Source organism: Nicotiana tabacum, chromosome 11, assembly GCF_000715075.1.
Source record: "Nicotiana tabacum cultivar K326 chromosome 11, ASM71507v2, whole genome shotgun sequence".
Taxonomy (NCBI): domain Eukaryota; kingdom Viridiplantae; phylum Streptophyta; class Magnoliopsida; order Solanales; family Solanaceae; genus Nicotiana; species Nicotiana tabacum.
Window position 1 is genome coordinate 122,542,979 of NC_134090.1, and position 23,015 is coordinate 122,565,993.

The following is a 23,015-nucleotide window of genomic DNA, read 5'->3' on the forward strand; positions in this document are numbered from 1 at the left end:
TCACAAAGGAGCCTCAAGGATCTCTCCTCATCTAGAGCTTTCCGTAGTCTGGCTTCACAACGAAGCAGCCCGGACTTAAGCTTGTTGAATGCCTGCAAAAGAAAACTCAATAAGGAGGGGATGGTGCAAAGCTCGAAAACCCTGTGCCGAAACTCACTGCGAAGGGAAACCGATATGCTTCCTCAAAGGCCAAACGCAAACCTTCCAATCCAGACCCTTCGGCCATGAAAGAGACTATCCCGGTTGAAGCACGGTCACTCGGTCTATGCAACCCAAGGTTTCTAGCATCTGCCAAAATGCTATCAACGGAAAAAGAAGGTGACAGCAATAGAGAAACCCTCTTTCCAGAATTGGGAGTCGCGGACACGACAGGCTTGGATGATGCTTTCACTCCGAAGCCCCAGTCTCGCTCTGCTTTACTTTGACCGCCATCGCCCTATAAAAGCACCTCTCCTTCATTGTTACCGTTCATCAGCCCGGAAGTCTGCAACCCTCCCCCTCCTTCCGAAGGAGCACGGCCTCGCCTCGAAAGGCTCTCCAATGCCTACAATAGTAAGATTAATACGCATAAAGGGGATATGCTTCTCCACATGAAAGAAAGGAAAGGAAAGAATAACACAACACTCACTGTGATGTTTTGCTTCCCATCTGCCCCAGGGACACAGCTCGCCATTTGCGCTCGTCACAGGTCAAGTAGGTCGCCAACATTCGGACCCAATTCGAAAATCAGGAACGTCGCTCAATGCCCATGAGAACGCTATAGGAAACGAAAAGGAGGCACGGTTACGAAATCGAGCTTTCGTCATAGACAAAACTGAGAAAGCACGAGATGTACCACTTACGAGCATAGTTCCATTTTTCAAGGAATGGCATGAGCTCCACGGGGATAATGTCAGCGGTCCACACCCGGATGAAGCGACTCATCCACCCCCGATCTACGTTTTCCTCATCGTCAACAACAAAGGGCATAGTCGATCGGCATCGCAAGGTCAGCAGACCTCAATGGTGGAAGGGCCGATATAGCCTGATAAGGTGACTAAGAGTAAAGTCAAACCCCACCTTCTTCGCGAAAAATCTCTTCATCAGCATTGTTTGCCAAAATGGCGGATGGATCTGCGCCAAGGTAACCCGATATTCTAAGCAGAAGTCGAGCACAACCCTGTCAAGGGGGCCCAATATGAAAGGATATCTGTACACATTCAGGAATCCAACGACACAGTCCGTGATGCCCTCACCCTTTCCCCCATCCGCAGTCTATTTTAACTAACCCAAGATGTTCTTCTCCTATCGAAGAAGCAACCTTCAAGGCATACTCTTGTTGGTCCTAAATGCCGGAGGCAGAGCTCTTCCCTCCCTGTCGAATAGACCCCGACATAGCAGCCATGGCTGTGGAGAAATTAGAAAATGAAAGCGGGAATATGTGCAAGTGCGTTAGTGCCGGAGTAGCGAAAGGCTAGCACAGAAAAAGAAGGGCAAATGCTTAAAGTGGTGGGATCCCCTAAATGGCAAAAACGTCAATGTATATATACGGAAAAAAAATGGCGACGATCTGCTTGCTTCAAAACCATCTAAAAGCACCATCGCCAGTCCTGAGGTGGTACCCGACCTTGAGGACCCCCATCAAGAAGAAGTTAGGCTCTGAAAGGCCAACAACATCATCGCCAGTCCCGAGATGGTACCCGGCCTCGAGGACGTCCATCAAGACAAGGCTAGGATCCAGGAAGCCCATGACGCCTTCGCCAACACCGAGGTGGTTCCCGACCTTGAGGATCTCCATCAAATGAAAATTGAACTCCAGGGAGCCGACAAAATTGCTAGTCCCAAGGTGGTACCCGACCTCGAGGACCTCCAACAAGACAAGGCTAGACTCCAGGAAGACGATGATGCCTTCGCCAATACCGAAGTGGTACCCAACCTCGAGGATCCCACCAAAGTAAAGTTAAGCTCTAGGGAGCCTACAATATCGCCAGTACCGAGGTGGTACCCGACCTCGAGGATCTCTATCCGAAAAATGTTAGGCTCCAAGAAGCCTTAAACAGCATTACAGATATCATCTTGAATCGGGCAGTCCCTCTTCCGGGACCTATCTACAATGCCTTAAGATTGCGTGCATTAAGTTCAAGACAAGTCTCCAAATGCCCCGGATCAACCCTTACTCGTGGACTGTTCTCGAAGTTCTAAAGGCTGAGTCTCAGTTCAAGGGTTCAAAGCCCTACCTATTCTCGACTCAAAGTAAGGGTCCCGATGTCCCGAGTTTATCAGATCAACCCAGGTTTGGCCCGAGGAATGGCAAAAGATCCCATGGAAAGCCATTTTTAACCAAAGGCTAGAGGGAATACTTACATCCGGGTTCGTTATTAGCAACAACAGACAGAGTCGTGCATGCAGAATCTCCACAAACGCAATAGAATATAGCAATCATCAAAGATAAAAATTGAGGAAATATCTTTGTATTCATGAATATTCAGTGACAAAAGCCCACGAGGGGTCCATACACGGAAATAAAGAAGCAGGAAGGTGTACATATAATAAAAGCCTAGGAGCCTAGCCTATTCTCAAAGGTGCGTCCTCGATAGCAATATTTTCGGGCATCATCTCCTCAAGCACGCGTCCCCAAAGACAATATCTTCCAAGAACAACCCCCCCCCCCCCAGGAGTCTTATCTCGATTCCCCAGAATGGCATCTTCAAAAGAGGAGACGACGAAGAGAAAAGCGATGGAGAAGAGCAAAGTGACACGGAAGAGGCAGGAAGGAACGAAGAAGTGCCTGGGTGAAAAATCTAGCTAGTATGGATTTCGCCAGGATATTATTGTAAAGCCACTTCTTGATATGTTGCCCTGGTGCGGGATGTAATAGTTAGTAGATAGTACCACCTCACTCCGTGGAAAACGAACGAAGCGATGCGCCGCACCGGATAATCAGGGGAGGTAAGCAATGGTATATAGTCCGAGCCCCCTCTTAAGCAGCGGTGTATAATCCAAATATTTCTTTGGGTCGGAGAAAATCGGCACTCTGCTTCGTCGTCCCAAGCCAATGACGACGGCAATAATAACAACAACAAAAATAGCGTAATTTGGCTCGACCAGAGAAAGGCCGAGAGATAGGATGTGGCATGTCTAATAAAAGTACCTTCATACAATCTTGAGGCCATGGGCCTCAAACATGGTGAACGACACAGAATAAAGATAGTGAGAAAGGAAGAATGCATAGGTACAGGATGATACTTGGTGTGACGACCCGGCCAGTCACCTTAAGAATTAACGCCTTGATCCCCTATTAATTGTTTTCCCCAAGTTTATTCTGCTATTTTGATTTGCCGAGATGTTCGGTTCTGAGTTTCGGAGAGTTTTGGGACACTTAATCACTAAATGAGAGCTTAAGTGTTGGAAAAGTGACTGTAGTCGGAACAGTGATCAGACGGCCTTAGAACGGAAATTCGATGGTTCCGTTAGCTCTGTTGGGTGATTTCGAGGCTAGGAGCGTGTTCGGATTGTGTTTTAGAGGTCTGTAGCTAATTTAGGCTTGAAATGACGAAAGTTGAATTTTGGAAGTTTCTGATTCGATAGTGAAATTTTGATCCGAGGGCCGGAATGGAATTCCGAGAGTTGCAGTAGTTTTGTTATGTCATTTGGGATGTGTGTGCAAAATTTAAGGTCATTCGGATGTCTTTTGGTTGGGTTTTTGATCGAAAGCAGAATTCGGAAGATTTTAGAAACTTATGCTTGAATCCGATGTGTTTTGGTTGTTTTGATGAAATTTGAGGTGTTTTGAAGATTTGTACAAGTTTGACTAAGGTTTTAAGAGATATTGATGCCTATGGTTGAGGTCTCGGGGACCTCAGGATGAATTCGGATGGCTAACGGAGGAAATTTTGGAGTTGAAGTTGCTGCAGCAGCTGGCCTTCTGGTATATTCGCATCTGCAGTTTGGGGACCGCAGATGCGGTGCCTCAGAAGCAGCTAAAGGGCCGCAAAAGCGGCTTTGTGTCAATTCCACAAGAACCGCAGATGCGATGAAGGGCTCGCAGAAGCGGAACCGCTCCTGTGGTTAGAGGTCCGCAGATGCGGAAGCTTGCATTTTAATGAAAGTCGCAGATGTGATGTTGTGTCCGCAGATGCGATCCCAGGGCCACAAATGCGGAAATCACTGGGCAAAACATATAAATAGCTGCCTTCGCTAATTTGAGGGATTCTTTCACCATTTCCATCCGGGTTTGAAGCTTTTAAGAGAGATTTTTTAGGAAAACAAAGGGGAATCGTTTGGAGGTAACATCCTTGACTTCATAACTCATTTTTATGTGATTAAAGACCTAATTAGTGGTGAGAAATCTGGGAAAACGGGTGATTAGGGCTTGAGTTTAAGAGACCTTTAATTGAGGATTTGAGGGGTCATTTGGACGTCGATTTCAGTGTTCTTGTATGTATAGACTCATGAGAGTACAAGGTTTTTGAAAATGTAAATTTCACCCGATTTCGAGACGTGGGCTCGAGGGGCCTTTTGGTCATTTCACATAATTTCGCGTATTAGCTTAGAATTTAATTGTAGAATCAGTTACTTGAAGTGTTATTTACATTATGCAATTGAATTGAATAGATTTGGGCCATTTGTAGTCGAGTACTTGTGGCAAAGACGTGGTGTTGGGTTGATTTTGAGCCGGTTCGAGGTAAGTGGCTTGTCTAACCTTGTGTGGGGGACCTTCCCCTTAGGATTGGTATATTTGGTAATTGAAATGCCTTGTACGTGAGGTGACGAGTGCGTACTTGTGCTAATTGTTGGAAATCCGATTTTCTTTAAGTAATTACTAGTGTGTTTCCTTTTCTGTTTCTATTACTTGTACTATTAAGCATGTTGTTAGCTTAGGAAAGCATGTTTAAGTGACTTAATTGCATATTTGATTCAACCTGCCTTACTTGAATTCTGTGCAGCATGCTAGGCTAGAATTACTTATTGCCTTAATATGAAATTTTTCCATTTCGGTATACCTTCCTACTACTGTGTACTTATTTTAGGACTACGGATGTGGGATTCCAGTAGCTCCCCCTTGTCTGTTTACTTTGGGACTACGGGTTAGAGTACCGGTAGACCCCCCTACACATTTACTTTGGGACTATGGGTTAGATTCGTGATAGATCCCGCTGCACATTTATATGGAACTACGGGAATGCACTCGGTAGATTCCCCCAGTGCTAGGTATTTACATTTGAGACTACGGAACGGGATTCCGGTAGATCCTTGCGCACTATGAGTTGGACTACAGGACGGGATCCCGGGAGATCCTTCGGACATATATATATGATGGACTACGGGACAGTATCCCAGGAGATTCACTGGATATGTAAAGATGGGACTACATGGCAGTATCCTAGGAGATCCCCGATTGTTACTATTGGTGCTGAGCTGTATTTCCTTTCCATGTTTACCTTGTTCTGTATAGTTGCTGTTGTTCTGTTCATTCTGTGTTATTTTACTGTTGTACCTATTTATATTGTTTTGTTCTATACTGTCGAGCTTTATATTTTATTTAACATCAATAGTGCCCTGACCTTCCTCGTCACTACCCAGCCGAGGTTAGGCTTGGCACTTACTGAGTACTGTTGTGGTGTACTCATGCCTCTTATGTGCATGTTTTTCATGTGCAGATCCAGGTACCGCTGATCAGGTCTACTATCCTTGAGGGAGGCAACCGCTCTAGAGACTTCGAGGTACATGTGCCGCATCCGCAGATCGAGAAGTCCCTTTCTATTCCTGCTTTTAGTATTTAGCCCTTCTGTACCTTCCTGTTCTTATTAGACATTCCGGAGTTAGAGCTATGTAGTATTCATCTTAGCTTGTGATTCATGTGTTTCCGGGTCTTGGATTTATATTTGGTATTGAGAGTTAAACATGGTGTATGTCGAGCTGCACATTTAAACATTGTTACTGCTTTATTTCTGTTTTAAATTGTTTACTTCTGCATATTTTGGTTTTTGTTCTGCAAATTAGGCTTACCTAGTCGTAGAGACTAGGTGCCGTCATGATGGTTCACGGAGGGAGAACCAGGGTCGTGAAAAGTTGGTATCAGAGCTCTAGGTTGATAGGAGTCATGAATTACAAGTCGGTTTATTAGAGTCTCGCTGATCGGTACGGAGATATCTATACTTATCTATGAGAGGCTATGTAACCGTTAGGAAAATTCCACTTCATTTGATTTCCCTATCGTGCGAGATTTTTGACATCACGTATTCTGAACTTCTATCTTCTATTCTCTCACCGATGGTGAGGACACGCGTTACCTGAAATGATCAGGAACCTGCGCCCCTGCGAGAGTCGCCAGAAGTTGGGGCCGGGGTAGAGGTCGAGGACGCGCACGCGATGAAGCAAGAGCACCCGCACGAGCTGCCACAAAGGAGCCACCAGCAGTTCCAGCTAGAGCTCAAGCACCAGATGCACCTCCTGCTACTACTACTCCAGCCCTTCAGGAGATATTAGCACAGTTCCTGAGCATGTTTGGTACGTTAATTCAGGCGGGGTTGATTCAAGTTGTACCAACTACTTTACAGATCGGGGAAGGGACCCAGACTTCCGCCGCCCCTACTCTAGAACAGCGAGTTCTCATTGGTCGGTTTCCAGGCATCATAGCGACATAGCCTGTGGTCCTAGTTCAGCGGGTGGTGAGGACCTCTTGCTGAGTAGAAGACAGGTGGGTCCAGGAGAGAGAGGACAAACGAGGTTAGGAGAGAGAGTACAGGGAAGTGAGGAGACCACGCAGACTGGAGGGACCCACTGGTCCTTATTTTGGAGGAAGCGTACGACATGGTAGAGGTTTTATGGGTCAGCTAGCTCAGTTTGCATCTCAGATTTCACATAGTGTTTCAGGTGTTTAGGGGTCTTGGAGTACCCATACCGTACAGTTTCCATTGCCACGTCCTCTTAGAGCTTGTTTTGAGTGTGGTGACACACATCATATGGTGAGGGATTGCACCAGACTTGGGAGGGGTGCACCTCCATAGACTTCTCAGCCACATCGTGCCCTACAGAGTTCTTAGGCTATGGTTACAGCTCCAGTTGCTACCCCACCTGCTCAACCAGCTAGAGGTGGAGGTCCGGGGAGTTAGAGGTCACCCTAGAGAGGGAGGCCAGGCTAGATACTATGCCCTTCCTGCCCGTACCGAGGTTGTTGCCTCCAATTTTATCATCACAGGTATTATACTGGTTTGCCACAGAGATGCATCGGTTCTATTCGATTCAGGATCTACTTATTCTTATGTCTCTTCTTACTTTGCTCCACATTTGGGTGTATCTTGGGATTCTTTGAGTTCCCCTATTTATGTTTCTACTCTTGTAGAAGATTTTCTCATTGTGGACTGCGTTTATTGGTCATGTTTGATTGCTCTTAGTGGTTTTGAGACTAGAGTCGAGTTATTGTTACTCAGTATGGTTGACTTCAATATTATCTTGGGCATGGACTGGTTGTCGCCCCATTATGCTATTCTTGATTGTCACGTCAAAACCATGACGCTGGATATGCCACGTGTACCACTTGTTGAGTGGAGAGGTATTTTAGATTACGCCCCCAGTAGAGTTATTTCTTTTCTTAAAGCTCAGTGTATGGTTGAGAAGGGGTGTGACGCATATTTAGCTTATGTGAGAGATGTCAGTATTGATACCCCTTCAGTTAATTCAGTTCCAGTAGTATGGGATTTTCCTGATGTGTTTCCAACTGATCTTCCAGGCATGTTTCCTGATAGAGATATTGGTTTTGGTATTGATCTTTTGCTGGGCACTCAGCCCATTTCTATTCCTCTGTATCGTATGGCTTCTCTTGAGTTGAAGGATCAATTACAGGAATTACTTGATAAGGGTTTTATTCGGCCCAGTGTATCACCATGGGGTGCTCTTGTCTTGTTTGTAAAGAAAAGGGATGGTTCCATGCGTATGTGTATTGATTATCGCCAGTTGAACAAGATTACAGTGAAGAACCGCTATCCCTTTCGTCGTATTGATGATATGTTTGACCAGCTTCAGGGCGCACGGGTATTTTCTAAGATTGACTTGCACTCAGGTTACCATCAGTTGAAAATTCGGGAGCCAAATATCCCGAAGACTGCTTTCAGGACTCGGTATGGTCATTACGAGTTCCTTGTTATGTCATTTGGGCTGACCAATGCCCCAGCAGCCTTTATGCATTTGATGCATAGTGTGTTCCTGCCGTATCTTGACTCATTTGTCATTGTTTTTATTGATGATATTCGGGTGTATTCCCGCAGTCGGGAAGATCATGAGCAGCACCTGAGGACTATGTTTCAGACTTTGAGAGAGAAGAAGTTATATGCTAAATTCTCGAAATGTGAGTTTTGGTTGGATTTAGTGGCATTCCTAGGCCACGTGGTATCGAGTGAGGGTATTCAGGTGGATCCGAAGAAGGTAGAGGCCGTGTAGAGTTTTCCCAGACTATCCTCAGGTACAGAGATCCGCAGTTTCCTTGGTTTGGCGTGTTACTACCGTCATTTTATGGAGGGGTATTCATCGATTGTAGCCCCTATGACCAGGTTGACCCAGAAGGGTGCTTCATTTCAGTTTACGGAGGTGTGTGAGGCGAGCTTTCAAAAGCTCAATACAGTTGTGACCATAGCCCCAATTTTGATTCTACCTTACAGGTTTGGGGTCTTATACGGCCTAGGCAAGGCCAATGTGGTGGCTGATGCTTTGCGTCGTCGGGCAGAGAGTTTGGGGAGTTTGGCTTATTTACCAGCATCAGAGAGGCCTATGGCGATGGATATTCAGGCCTTAGTCAGCCAGTTTATGAGATTGGATCTTTCAGAGATCTGTTGGGTTCTAGCCTGCGTGGTTTCTCGGTCATCCTTATTTGATCGTATTAGGGAGCAGCAATATGATGACCCTCATTTGCTTGTCCTCAAGGACAAGGTTCAGCACGGTGATGCCAGAGATGTGACTATTTGTGATGATGGGGTATTGAGGATGCAGGGTCAGATTTGTGTACCCAATATTGATGGACTACGAGAGTTGGTTCTAGAGGAGGCCCATATTTCGCGGTATTCCATCCATCCGGGTGCCGCGAAGATGTATTAGGATTTGAGACAGCACTGTTGGTGGATGTGGATGAAGAAAGATATAGTTGGATTCATAGTTCGGTGTCTTAACTGTCAACAGGTGAAGTATGAGCACCAGAGACCGGGTGGGTTGCTTCAGTAGATAGAGATTGCGGAGTGGAAGTGGGAGCAGATCACCATAGACTTTGTACTTGGGCTCCCACGGACTTTGAGAAAGTTTGATGTTGTTTGGGTGATTGTGGATCGGCTGACTAAGTCTACTCATTTCATTCCTGTGTGTACTACTTATTCTTCGGAGCGGTGGGCAGAGATTTATATCCGGGAAATTGTTCGTCAGTATGGTATTCCGATTTTTATCATTTCAGATAAAGGTACTCAGTTCACATCACGGTTCTAGAGAGCCGTTCAGTATGAGTTGGGTACTCGGGTGGAATTGAGTACAACATTTCACCCTCAGACGGACAGATAGTCCGAGTGCACTATTCAGATTCTTGAGGATATGCTCCGTGCGTGTGTGATTGAGTGTGGAGGGTCTTGGGATCAGTTCTTGCCATTGGCAGAGTTTGCTTATAACAACAGCTATCATTACAGCATTCAGATGGCACCATATGAGGCTTTATATGGGAGGCGGTGTAGATTCCCGGTGGGTTGGTTTGAGCTGGGTGAGACTAGACTATTGGGCACAGATTTGGTTCAGGATGCTTTGGAGAAGGTTAAGGTGATTCAGGATAGACTCCGTACAGCCCTGTCCAGACAGAAGAGTTATGCGGAGCAGAAGGTTTGTGATGTTTCCTATATGATTGGAGAGCGGGTTCTGCTTCGGTTTTCACCTATGAAGGGCGTTATGAGATTCGGGAAGAAAGGGAAGTTGAGCCAAGGTTTATTGGCCCTTTTGAGATATTAAGGCGTGTTGGGGAAGTTGCTTATAAGCTTGCCTTACCTCCCAGCTTGGCAGGAGTTCATCCGGTATTTCATGTTTCGATGCTCCGGAGGTATCATGGTGATCCGTCGCACATGTTGGATTTTAGTTTAGTCCAGTTGGACAAGGATCTATCTTATATTGAGGAGCCAGTGGCAATATTGGACAGGCAGGTTAGAAAGTTGAGGTCAAAGAACATTGCATCAGTGAAGGTCTAATGGCGGGGTCAGCCAGTCAAGGAGGCAACCTGGGAGACCGAGCAGGATATGCACAGCCATTACCCTAATCTTTTTACTACTTCAAGTATGTCTCTATGCTCATTCGAGGACGAATGAATGTTTAAGAGTAGGAGGATGTGACGACCCGGGTGGTCTTCTTAAGAATTAATGCCCCGATACGCTATTAACTGCTTTCCCCAAGTTTATTCCGCTATTTGATTTGCCGGGATGTTCGGTTCTGAGTTTCGGAGAGTTTTGGGACACTTAAGTCCCTAAATGAGAGCTTAAGTGTTGGAAAAGTGACCATAGTTGGAACAGTGTGGAGATAGTCTCAGAACAAAAATTTGATGGTTCAATTAGCTCCGTTGGGTGATTTCGGGGTTAGGAGCGTGTTCGGATAGTGTTTTGGAGGTCCGTAGCTAATTTAGGCTTGAAATGCCGAAAGTTGAATTTTGGAAGTTTCCGGTTCGATAGTGAGATTTTGATCCGAGGGCCAGAATGAAATTTCGAGAGTTCCAATAGTTCCGTTGTGTCATTTGGGATGTGTGTGCAAAATTTCAGGTCATTCGGACGTGTTTTGGTTGGGTTTTTGATCGAAAGTGGAATTCAGAAAATTTTAGAAACTTAGGCTTGAATCTGATGTGTTTTGGTTTTTTTATGTTGTTTGAGGTGTTTTGAAGATTTGTACAAGTTTGAATAAGGTTTTAGGAGATGTTGATCCCTTTGGTTGAGGTCCCAGAGACCTCGGGATGAATTCGGATGGTTAACGGAGGAAATTTTGGAGTTGAAGTTGCTGCAGCAGCTGGTCTTCTAGTATTTTCGCATCTGCGGTTTGGGGACCGCTGATGCGGCACCGCAAAAGCGGCTTTGTGTCAATTCCTCAGGAACCGCAGATGCGGTGAAAGGCTCGCAGAAGCGGAACCGCTCCTGCGGTTAGAGGTCCATAGATGCGGAAGCTGCCATTTTAATAAAAGTCGTAGATACGACGTTGTGTCCATAGAAGTGGGACCGTAGATGCGGTCCTAGGGCAGCAAATGCGATAATCGCTGGACAGAACATATAAATACTTGCCTTCGCGAATTTGAGGGATTCTTTCATCATTTTTATCTTCGTTTGAAGCTTTTGAGAGAGATTTTTTAGGAAAACAAAGGGGAATCGCTTGGAGGTAACATCCTTGACTTCATAACTCGTTTTTATGTGATTAAAGACCTAATTAGTGGTGACAAATCTGGGAAAAATGGGTAATTAGGGTTTGAGTTTAAGAGGCCTTTAATTAAGGATTTGAGGGGTCATTTGGAAGATGTTTTCAGTGTTCTTGTATGTATAGACTCGTGAGAGTATGAGGTTTTTAAAATTGTAAATTTCACCCAATTTTGAGACGTGGGCCCGAGGGGCGTTTTGGTCATTTCACATAATTTTGCGTATTAACTTAGAATTTAATTGTAGAATCAGTTACTTGAAGTGTTATTTACACTATGCAATTGAATTGAATAGATTTGGGCCATTTGGTGTCGACTACTCGTGGCAAAGACATGGTGTTGGGTTGATTTTAAGCCGGTTCGAGGTAAGTGGCTTGTCTAACCTTGTGTGGGGGACCTTCCCCTTAGAATTGGTATATTTGATAATTGAAATGCCTTGTACGTGAAGTGAAAAGTGCATACTTGTGCTAATTATTAGAAATCCGATTTTCTTAAGTAATTACTAGTATGTTTACTTTCCTGTTTCTATTTCTTGCACTATTAAGCATGTTGTTAGCTTAGGAAAGCATGTCTAAGTGACTTAATTGCTTTATTTGATTCAACCTGCCTTACTTGAATTCTGTGTAGCATGCTAGGCTAGAATCACTTGTTGCCATAATATGAAATTTTGCCATTTCTGTATAGCTTCCTACTGCTACTGTGTATTTATTTTGGGACTAAGGATGTGGGATTCCGGTAGCTCCCCCTTGTCTGTTTACTTTGGGACTACGGGTTAGATTCCCGGTAGATCCTCCTTCATATTTACTTTGGGACTACGGGTTAGATTCCCGGTAGATACCCCTGCACAGTTATATGGAACTAGGGGAATGCACCCGGTAGATTCCCCCAGTACTAAGTATTTACATTTGGGACTACGGAATGGGATTCCGATAGACCCCGCGCACTATGAGTTGGACTACGAGACGGGATCTCGGGAGATCCTTTGGACATATATATATGATGGACTACGGGACGGTATCCCGGGAGATTCACTAGATATGTAAAGATAGGACTACATGACGGTATCCTGGGAGATCCCCGATTGTTACTATTGGTGCTGAGCTATATTTCCTTTCCATGTTTACCTTGTTCTGTATAGTTTTTCTTGTTTTGTTCATCCTGTGTTATTTTATTGTTGTACTTATTTCTACTATTCCGTTCTATACTGTTGATCTTTATATTTAATTTAACCTCAGTAGGGCCCTGGCCTTCCTCGTCACTACCCAACCAAGGTTAGGCTTGGCACTTACTGAGTACCGCTGTGGTGTACTTTTTTTTTGTCCGCTAGGCAAACGCCTAGGGCTAGTTTTATTTATATCCAGATAAAATACGAAATACAATGTCATGATATCCTACGAATAGAAAGTAATTAAGTTTGAACTTAACAAGTATCCTATTATCAAAATTGAGTGTTACACTCAACATTGATAACACATTAATGCTATTAAACTTTGTAATACAATTTGTTGAAGCTTTGTGGTGGAAAGCACGTGTGCCCCACCTATAACCTTTTCCATGTGATCCTTTTGCTCAAAAGCATGTGTTGTCTGCCATGCCTTGCACATGAAACCATGTGTGCACATTAAAATATTCAGAAAATGCCTCAATGCACATTTAGAATCCTTTTCCAGCTGCTGTGCTTTGCGTGAACTATTGGTGTTAGTTCTGTCCCAAAAAACTCCCACTTGACAGCAGTTAGCGTGCATGGCAACTGTACCTTTTTTTTTGCTGCGTTCCTTCTTCGTCGATTGAGGTGATGAGAGATAACTTTGTGCTGGAATCACACGTGAGCTCCACCTACAGCTGCAGCATAAAGAAATATATCCCATAGTACCTTCATCCTAGAGTATTGCATGCTTTTATGTATCCTAGATAACTTTCCATGTGCATTCCACTTTTCCATTTGATTCCTTTTGATTCCTTTTCTCACCAGCATGTGTTGTCTGCCAGTCCTTCCACATTAAACCTTCTATGCATATTAGGAGATTATTTAATCCGAATTGGATTGAAGCATGCGATAATATAAAGTATTGGCCTTTGTTTCCTGCTTTTCTCGAAAACATATTTGGTGCACATGCTAGTTGTGTTTCCAATGCCATTTGCTTCTTGTTGTGCTCGAAATTAGGATCAATCATTTTTATATTCCCATATCCCTGAACCATGCGTATGATATTAAACACTTCTGCACCATGCTGGTTGTATATCCAAATAACTGAAAGCATTATTTCACCTCCCGCTCTTCCTTTTCTCTCTGCTTACTATCTCTTGTTCACCTTCACCCTTAGATTTGGACATTGCAGCTTATCTTCATTAACCAACCTCCTTCCCTGTGCATCTAGATGCCAGAATTGTTGGCATTCTATTTCTCCATGATCTAAAGCATAATTAGCCAAATGATCTGCCAACTTGTTGCCCTCTCTATGAATATGAGTCACTGTGTAATTGCCCCCATTCATTAGTTGCATCATTTCCTCTACCTGCTCAGATATGATCCATGGTGGTTTCCAGATCCCATCCATTATCTTTTTTAATAACATTGAGTCAGTTTAAAGCCATACATGAGAGTATTGTTGAAATCTGCAGAACCTTAGTGCTTCTACCATGGCCTTTGCTTCAGCTACTGTGTTTGTTGTCTCTTCAATCTCTTTCCCTACTGACTTGACTATGTCACCATTTTCATTTCTTATACAAAAACCTATTGAGCTCCTCCCTGGATTTCCCCTTGATGCGCCATCCGTATTAACTTTTAGCCATCCTGTACTTGGAAATTCCCACATGACTTTTGTAACTTTAAGTTTAGGAGTGAAATTTTCCATCATAGCTAATAGATCTTGCCATTTGTGAGGTACCATGTCTATCCCCGGCTTTCTCACTTTCACCAATGCCTGAAGATTTGATGAAACTTGACAAATCACCCTGCTAGTTGTCACAGCATCACCATACTTCATACTATTTCTTCTTTTCCAAAGTTCCCAAACTACGCATGAGGGGAGTGCTTGCATTAACGGTTTTAGCCTTAAGCGCACATTTGCAGTCCAATATTTTGTGATTGCTTGGTGCAATGTAAATCCCTCCGCATCTATTCCTGCCCTCGATAAAAAATACTTCCAAGTTGTCTTTGCAGTTTCTGATCTAAAAAACAAGTGCTGAAGAGATTCCTCGTCAGGCTGTACACAACACCAACATTTTGACGGCATGCAGTAGCCTACCCTTTTCAAGAAATCATCTAAAGGTAGTTTTGCTTTCCACACTTTCCACATGAAAATGCTATTTTAAAAGGTAGTCCCTTTACCCAAATCATTCTATAAGTTGTTCTTGGTTCGTATCTTCTTCTCGTATACTCCTATGCTGACTTAACACTGAAATATCCTCTTGTTTCCAGCATCCAACAAGGCCTGTCTAGGACCTGCATAGTTGAAGGTGGTTTGATTTTCTCCAGAATGTGAACTGCTAAGTCTTCCGGAAGTATTTAAAATAGCCTGTCCACATCCCACTCACCATCTAAGGTAACATCATGTAAATTATGTACATTTTCATCAATGCCAAAGTCCTGAGGAACTAAAAAATATAGTGCCCCAAGACCTGTCCAGTTTTCATACCAAAAAAGTGATGATCCCATTTTTATTTGCCAAAGGATTTGATGTTCAATTAGATCTCTGCATTCCAACATTTTTCTCCAGATGTGAGAACCCCTTTTCCACGGAACAATTACAGAGTTTAATTTTTTACAATATTTCTGACATACGAAAGAGCTCCATAGGCTTGGTTTTGTTCTGAAATTCCACCATAACTTGCTGAATAATGCCTTTGCTACATCATGCAGTGACCTGAAGCCAATTCCTCCTTCCTCAACTGGCATGCATAAGGTATTCCATGATGCCCAATGCCTGCTCGTTCCTCCTACAGTGCTGCTCCAGGAAAACTGAGCAAACAATTTGTGCAACCTATTTATCACATACTTTGGAGGGTTTACAGCTGATAGTAGATGCATAGGCATGCTTTGCAATACATGGGATATGAGAACTGCCCTGCCCCTACTGATAATAACTTGCCCTGCCATGATTGCAGTTTGTCCATTACCTTAGTAATTAGGGGCTGATAGAATTCCAACTTTCTCCTTGCATAAAATATAGGACAACCTAGATATATGATAGGGAAATCATTTCTATGAATGCCTGTGATCCTTTCCACTTTGTTGACCACTTCCATGTCTGTTAAATGGTGCAGGTACACAGCTGATTTGGTCTTGTTAACCGTTGTGGTGTACTCATGCCTCTTCTGCGCATGTTTTTCATGTGCAGATCCAGGTACCGCTGATCAGGTCTACTATCCTTGGAGGAGGCGACCGCTCTAGAGACTTCGAGGTACATCTACCGTGTCTGCAAACCGAGAAGTCCCTTTCTATTCCTTCTTTTAGTATTTAGCCCTTCTGTACCTTCCTGTTCTTATTAGACATTCCGGAGTTGTAGCTATGTAGTATTGATCTTAGCTTGTGATTCATGGGTTTCCGGGTCTTGGATTTATGTTTGGTATTGAGAGTTAAATATAGTGTATGCCGAGCGGCACAATTAAAAACTGTTACTGCTTTATTTATGTTTTAAATTGTTTACTTCCGCAAATTTGGTTTTTCTTCTGCAAATTAGGTTTACCTAGTCGTAGAGACTAGATGTCGTCACGATGGTTCATGGAGGGCGAACTGGGGTCGTGATACTTGGATAAAAGGCGGACCCCAGGAGGCCCCCATTTATAGAAAAAGGGCAACGTAACCGACGGCGCCATTATTGCCCTCGAAAACGTAACGACGGGCATATTTAATGCATCCCTGGGAGCTAAATCGGCAGCGACATTATGACTTTGGAAAATGAGAAACCGCAATATGTTGAATGATCCTGGAGAAGCGAAACGATAGAACATTTCCGCGATCATGGGGGCTTGCATCATCAGTGTGATGGCATCACGGGAAGTCTGAAGAGTCGGATGTCCAAATTGTTTCTTGTCGCTCCTCTCTAAGAAATGCAGGGACTATCTATGTACGGCGAAATCGGAGGATCCAATTTCTCGTTAATAAGGCATCTCAGAAGATCACCTCGAAGGCTCGAGACCACGGACCAAGTACCCTCCCTCGAGGTATATCGATACCCGACTTGGGATAACGTTGGTTGTAACCCCAACAGTCATGGGGAGTTTCCAAAGAGTGCAGTCGGGGTCGGCAAAATCTGTCAAGCTAGTCTGAAGCTAGTCTGAGCATGCATCATGAAGTTAGCCAGCTGTCCCATTCCGGTTTCTTTACCATTAATGTATTTTGTTCTATGTGGGGATTTTCCCTTTCTATATAAGGGGGATCCTTGGCACTTTGTAACTCTCTGTTGTTCCAGCCGCTCCATAAGAAATATAGAGGAACATACTCTTTGCTCTCTCATACTCTCTTGATATTATTTCTTTCATTTATTGTCTTCATACTTGTTCTTAATTTATTGCTTATCATCGGCCATAAAGAGCCTCCCCCAGTTATCCCATAACTATTAGCCCTACCCCGATTACCCTCAACAGCTCGTGGCCGAGCCCCGAGATCGACCTTGAGGCCCCAAGTAACTGGCCTATCGGTTTGGTTATAGCTCCCTCCTTAACTTTATTTCATATCTAAATCTCATATACTTAGCATCAACTGCTTAACAAACTAGCACAAAAATAGATCACGTATTTTTAGAGTCCCAACAACAAATTTAATTGTTATTACCATTTTCACGATAAACAGAAATACTACCAGTCTCGGCACCATATGGTGCAAATCTAAAATCTTTATCCATACGATGAAATTCGGCAAATCCTTAAGTACCATCTCCTTGAACTTAGAACCACTAGAACCTTTCTCAAGAGTCATCCGCTCCACTCTAATCTCCTATGTATAGCCAATATGCATCGAGCGATCTGTGCTCCATTAACACATAAATACTTTAAGAAGAAACATCATCCTTAATCAACTGAGTATTTCCTTCCCCTTTGTTTACCATAACAACAACGAATATCAAACATGAGTCATTCCATAACATTCGTATATCAATAAAGCATAGTACAACATATCTCTAGTAAATTCCTTGCCCAAATCATCCTTGATGAAACCTTTCTCAGATCATAGCTGGTCCACAAGTGTATCCAAGTCCATGAACTATAGCAACACATGCTCAAATGACCCTATCGTGATGGTAGACTCCCCCAAATGGCTTGAAGCCAAAAACACATCATCTGATAACCCACAATACCCTTCCTTCTTAACTTGCCATGACCTCGAGTTGTTATCTAGTTAAACCTCCTAATAATCTCACATGGCATTAGTCAAAACACACTCCAATCATCTTTCGATTGCATACTCATCCTCGTGACAATCGAGCCAATTCATCAAGCGCTCTAAAATAGTAGTATATGCATTCCACTAGATAGAAGAAAAACTCTTCATAGAAGCTCCATAAGATTCACACAACCTCAAACCTTCTCGCAGGAAATTACCCACCTACTAGCCTCAAAATCGACATATTCCTATGACCTTACCATACTCACGACCACTAAGAAAATCTTCCCGAGTCTCAAAAGACAGGAGAATCCACTTCATTCCACAAATGAAAAATTAATTTTCCACCTGCACGTCCATATTATAAGGCTATATAACAAAATGATACAATAATCAAACACCCATAGCTCTTCGCATACCATCTGTAACATCACAAGCCGACGGTGCACAACTAATACCGATTACTCAACATCGTACAAAAATCAAAGAGGAAGAATTGAAGATTTAGGCTTCAAGCTAAAACAACGTCGCATGATTAAGAAAGAAAGATGGGAAATTTCCTAGATGCTCTGTAACCTCTCAAAGATAAGTATGAACTTCATCATACCGATCTACAAGATTTACTAGGTACTTTCTCATGACTCGTAGAACATATGAACCTAGAGCTCTGATACCAACTTGTCACGACCCAAAATTTCACTAAATCGTGATGACAACTAACCCAACCCACTAGATAAACCAACTAATAAGTAACACACACTAATCCAAAATCATTCAATAAAAAACATTGAAGTGAGAATGCGAAAATTTAATACAACTATTCCCAATGAATGATTGTACAAGTCACGAGCGATTAAGAATAAGAATATAACTCTGATTTGAATAAAGATGCATCATCTATTTGAAATATACATAAATAGAAATATAAGTCCTAAACTACCACGAACAAATGGTAGCTTGCATCTGGAATACTGTACATTTTCAATGCCAGGCTTCATCTCCCACATCAACTCAGCTCTAGAATCTGCACGCAAGGTGCAGAAGTGTAGTATGAGCACAAACAATCCTATTTACTCAGTAAGTATCTTGATTAACCTTATTGAATTAGTGGGAGGTTTTTAAGTCAAAATATACTCACTAAATATAATTTGTGCATTTCATAAGCAAGAGAAAATAAAAATAAGGAAGACAAGTAACAATGAAAAGGTCAAATAAAAAAAGGACCAGGTGTGTTTCACAAAATATAGCAACCCAACCCTTCTCAGTAAGTCAAGTCCGCGAGGAAGGAGCAGTATCCCAGAAACAACATAAGCCATGTACAAATCTGTAAAAGTAAAGGTGTATGTTCAAGATATCGAATCAAATAGCATGACAACACTCTTCGTGCATTTATCTCAACCTCACCAAGCATATGAATGTACGTGCGTGCGTATGTATGTATGTATTTATGTAAAATTAAATGGTACGGAAACATCCTTCGTGCACTTCTCATCCTTACCAAGCATATGTATAACAGTACTAACTAGGTAGAAGGCAAATAACTAAAAGTAACAACGAGGTAGAAGGTACACAGTTAACAGTAACAAATAAGGTAGAAGCATGTAGATAACAGTAACTGACCAGGTAGAAGGCATAGATATAATAATAGCTAATAAGGTAGAAGAATATAGTTATCAATAACGAACAAGGTAAAAGGTATAAATGAAACAACCACAAATGAAATAGAAGGCATAGATATAAATATAATAAGTAAGAAAGGATGAATAGACAAAAAAGTAAAAAATAGATAGAAGGCATAGGGTTAACAACAACAAATAATATAGAAGGCATAGATGTAACAACAACTATTCAGGTAAAGGCATAAATATGTGTGTGAGGGAAGGACAACACAATGTAATGCATGTCTTTCGTCCTCCGTGCATGGAAACACCCTTTGAACCATGAACTCTCATCTTCACTTGCATGAAAACACTCTTTGTGCTATGAACTCTCATCCTCACTTACACGAAGACGCCCTTCATGTGAACATTAATAATAATAATATCAAGAAGTAAAAAAACACCCTTCGCGCATAAATCACTCTTTCTTACAAGCATGAAAACACCCTTCGTGCAATCCACTCTTCCTCACCAAGCATATATAAAATAATACCAAGTAAGGTGGGAAGCATAAATAACGTTAAGAAGAGTTATTAAGCATAATATACCACGTGAAAGATAATCACAAGTTTTGCACCAATAAGTGAGCCAATATTTCAAGAATCATAATGTTCAAATATCTCAATAAACATGGTCTTTATAATGAGAATGGAAACTCAAGTATCACAAGAAAAACGTATATAGACACGTGTTTATGATATAACGTATGACCACAACCTAATCGAGTATATCAACAATCTTAAGAATTTTCAATTACGTTCAATTAGGATAACATAAACTAAAACATAATCTCTAGCATGGATAATTATGCTCCATTTGCCATAGTAATCAAGTAAAACATAAGTCAAGAATATCACAAAGTTCAACAAGATACAAAGAAGCATATAATCTACCTCGAGCATAGATAACTCTGGCACATGCATATATGCTCGTAACCTCGCATATGCATCACCCATGCATGTAACATATAATATCATTTAATAATATTTTTATCAAAGCTAGGCAAGACACTTACCTCATCGAAGCTAGCCTTCAAACCCAATCCAATTATGAACAAAAAAGTCAAACTACGCTATAGAAATCGATCACAATCTAAAAAGCTTCGATCTTTGATAAATTCTCAAAAAATCAACAAAAGTCAACTAGGGACCCCGTGCCTGAAATCCGAAACGAATACAAAAATATGATGACCCATAACCTGCCAAGTCTAAATATATAAATTGTTTCTAAAACCAAGTCCTAATCGATGATCAAATCCCCAAAATACACTCTCTTAAAGTGTAGACAAGCCCCCAAATTTTATCTCAGCATTCCATGTTTACAATGTTAATAATTCATCTGGATTCTTGAAACGATACAAAAAATGAGTAGAAATTACTTATCACAATTTCTTGTAAGAAAATATCCTTGAAAAATCGCCTATCACCAAGTATAGGGTTCAAAATATGAGAGAGTGAGCAAAAGTTCCAAAATTACACTTAAAATATACTGCTAGTGATACCTTACGCGATTGCGACCAACTGCTCTACGATTGCAAAGCACAACAATAAGTCAGCCTCCAAACATACCATCACAATGGCGAAACCACCCATGTGATTGTGAAATCCAACACCCCCAACACCTTCGCAAACGTGTCTCTCTCCATACGAATGCACTGGCCAGACTCCCAAGACCACGAGATCGCATCTACTTGCATGCGACCACGTGAAATGACCATCCTAACTAACATCATCCTTTGTGATAGCGCAATTGCCACCAGAGCTGAGACATCACACATTATAATTCTTGGCGTCGGGATTGCAAAGCCTTGCTCAGCACGGGAAAACCAGAATTATAGTACTCCACAGAAATGGTCCCAAACATAGCTGAAGCATACCTAAGCCACCCGGGACCCCATCAATCATTCAAAAAGTCCTTGTACTTCTTACAAACTTGTCCCAAGGCTTAAAACAACAAAAAAAATAACAACACCAAGAATCGAAGATCAAACCCATCTCTTAACTTTCAAATATTTCGAATTCGTCGAATGCGTACAAATCACACTTAGACATTTAGGATTAACATCAAATTTTACACATAAATTCCAACCAACTAAATGAATCTATCCAAGTCCCGGAATACCAGTCGAAGGCTGGTAAAACCAAAGTCAACTTCCGGCCAAGCTTATGAACTCTCAAATTCTTCAAATTGTCAATCTTCAATAATTAGAAGCAAAAGCTTCTAGGAACATTCAAATCCAAATTTAAACATATTCACAAGTCCAAAATTACCATACGAACCTTTTGAAATCGTCAAATCCTCATTCCGAGTTCGTTTACCCAAAATTCAAATATTGGTCAACTCTTCCAACTTTAAGCTTTTATAATAAAAATTACTATTTCAAATAAATTCTGAACCTCTTGAACATCAAAATCAACCATATGTATAATACACTATATATAAAGCTATTCAAAGTTTCAAACCATCAAATTAAAATGTTAAAGCTCGAAACAATCGGTCGGGTCGTTGAAGTTCTATTGTTGGAATTCTTTGGATGTTGTTCTTTTATGTGTAGATTGTGGTTTTATCACTGATTTTTGGAGATTTGATACAAGAAAAAATAGATCCACCATTGAAGAACCTTGAAACATATAAAGTTTATTGAGTTTTGTTTCGATCCGATTTTAACTGAAGTGCGTTTAGAATATTAATTGGAGGTTGTAGCTAAATTTTTAGTATTTGGTAGAGATGTTGGAGAAGATTTTTGATTTTAGACTGAAATTAAATTGAACTAGAGAATAAGACAAAATTGTATTGTATACCAAAATGATATACTATATATTGTTTTGGTATACTGTATTTAATTCAACATTATATAGTTAATTACAATTTCGAACTGATTTTTTTAAATATTTTATAAATGAGACATTTGATAAACTTCATGGAGGTATTAGTCATTGTACAAAATGTTGGTGTAGAAGTACACAAAGCATATAATATACCTATTCGGTGTATTAATATAGTGTTTGAGTATACTATTGTCTTAGACACTAACATGTCACATTCTTATACTGATAATCTATTTTATTGTACTCGTAACGATCCGACCGGTCGTTTGAATATTGTAGTCCCGTTTTAAAATTTATTACTTATTCTATATTTTTATTATTGTGTGGCTTGCTGGGATGATTAGTTCGGTCTCGGGGATGTTTCGGAAGGAATTGGGACACTTAGTCCCAAGGTTGGAAACCTATGTTGACAGAGATGATCAGATATTAACTTATGTGTAAACGACTCCGAAAATAAATTTTGATGGTTCTGATAGCTTCGTATGGTGATTATGCACTTAGGAGTATGTTCGGATATTGATTTGGAGGTTCATAGGTCGTTTTGGCTTGAATTGGTGAAAGTTTAAAAATTGAAGGTTTGGAAAGTTGAGAAGTTTGACCGAGAGTTGACTTTATTGATACCGAACTCGGATTTTGAATCCGGAAATTGGAGTAGGTCCGTTGTGTCATTTATGACTTGGGTGAAAATTTTGAGGTCAATCGGAGTTGGTTTGATAGGTTTCGACAACGATTGTAGAAGTTGAAACTCCATTAGTTTTAATAGACTTGAATTGGAGTGTGATTCATGTTATTGATGTTGTTTGATGTAATTTGAAGCC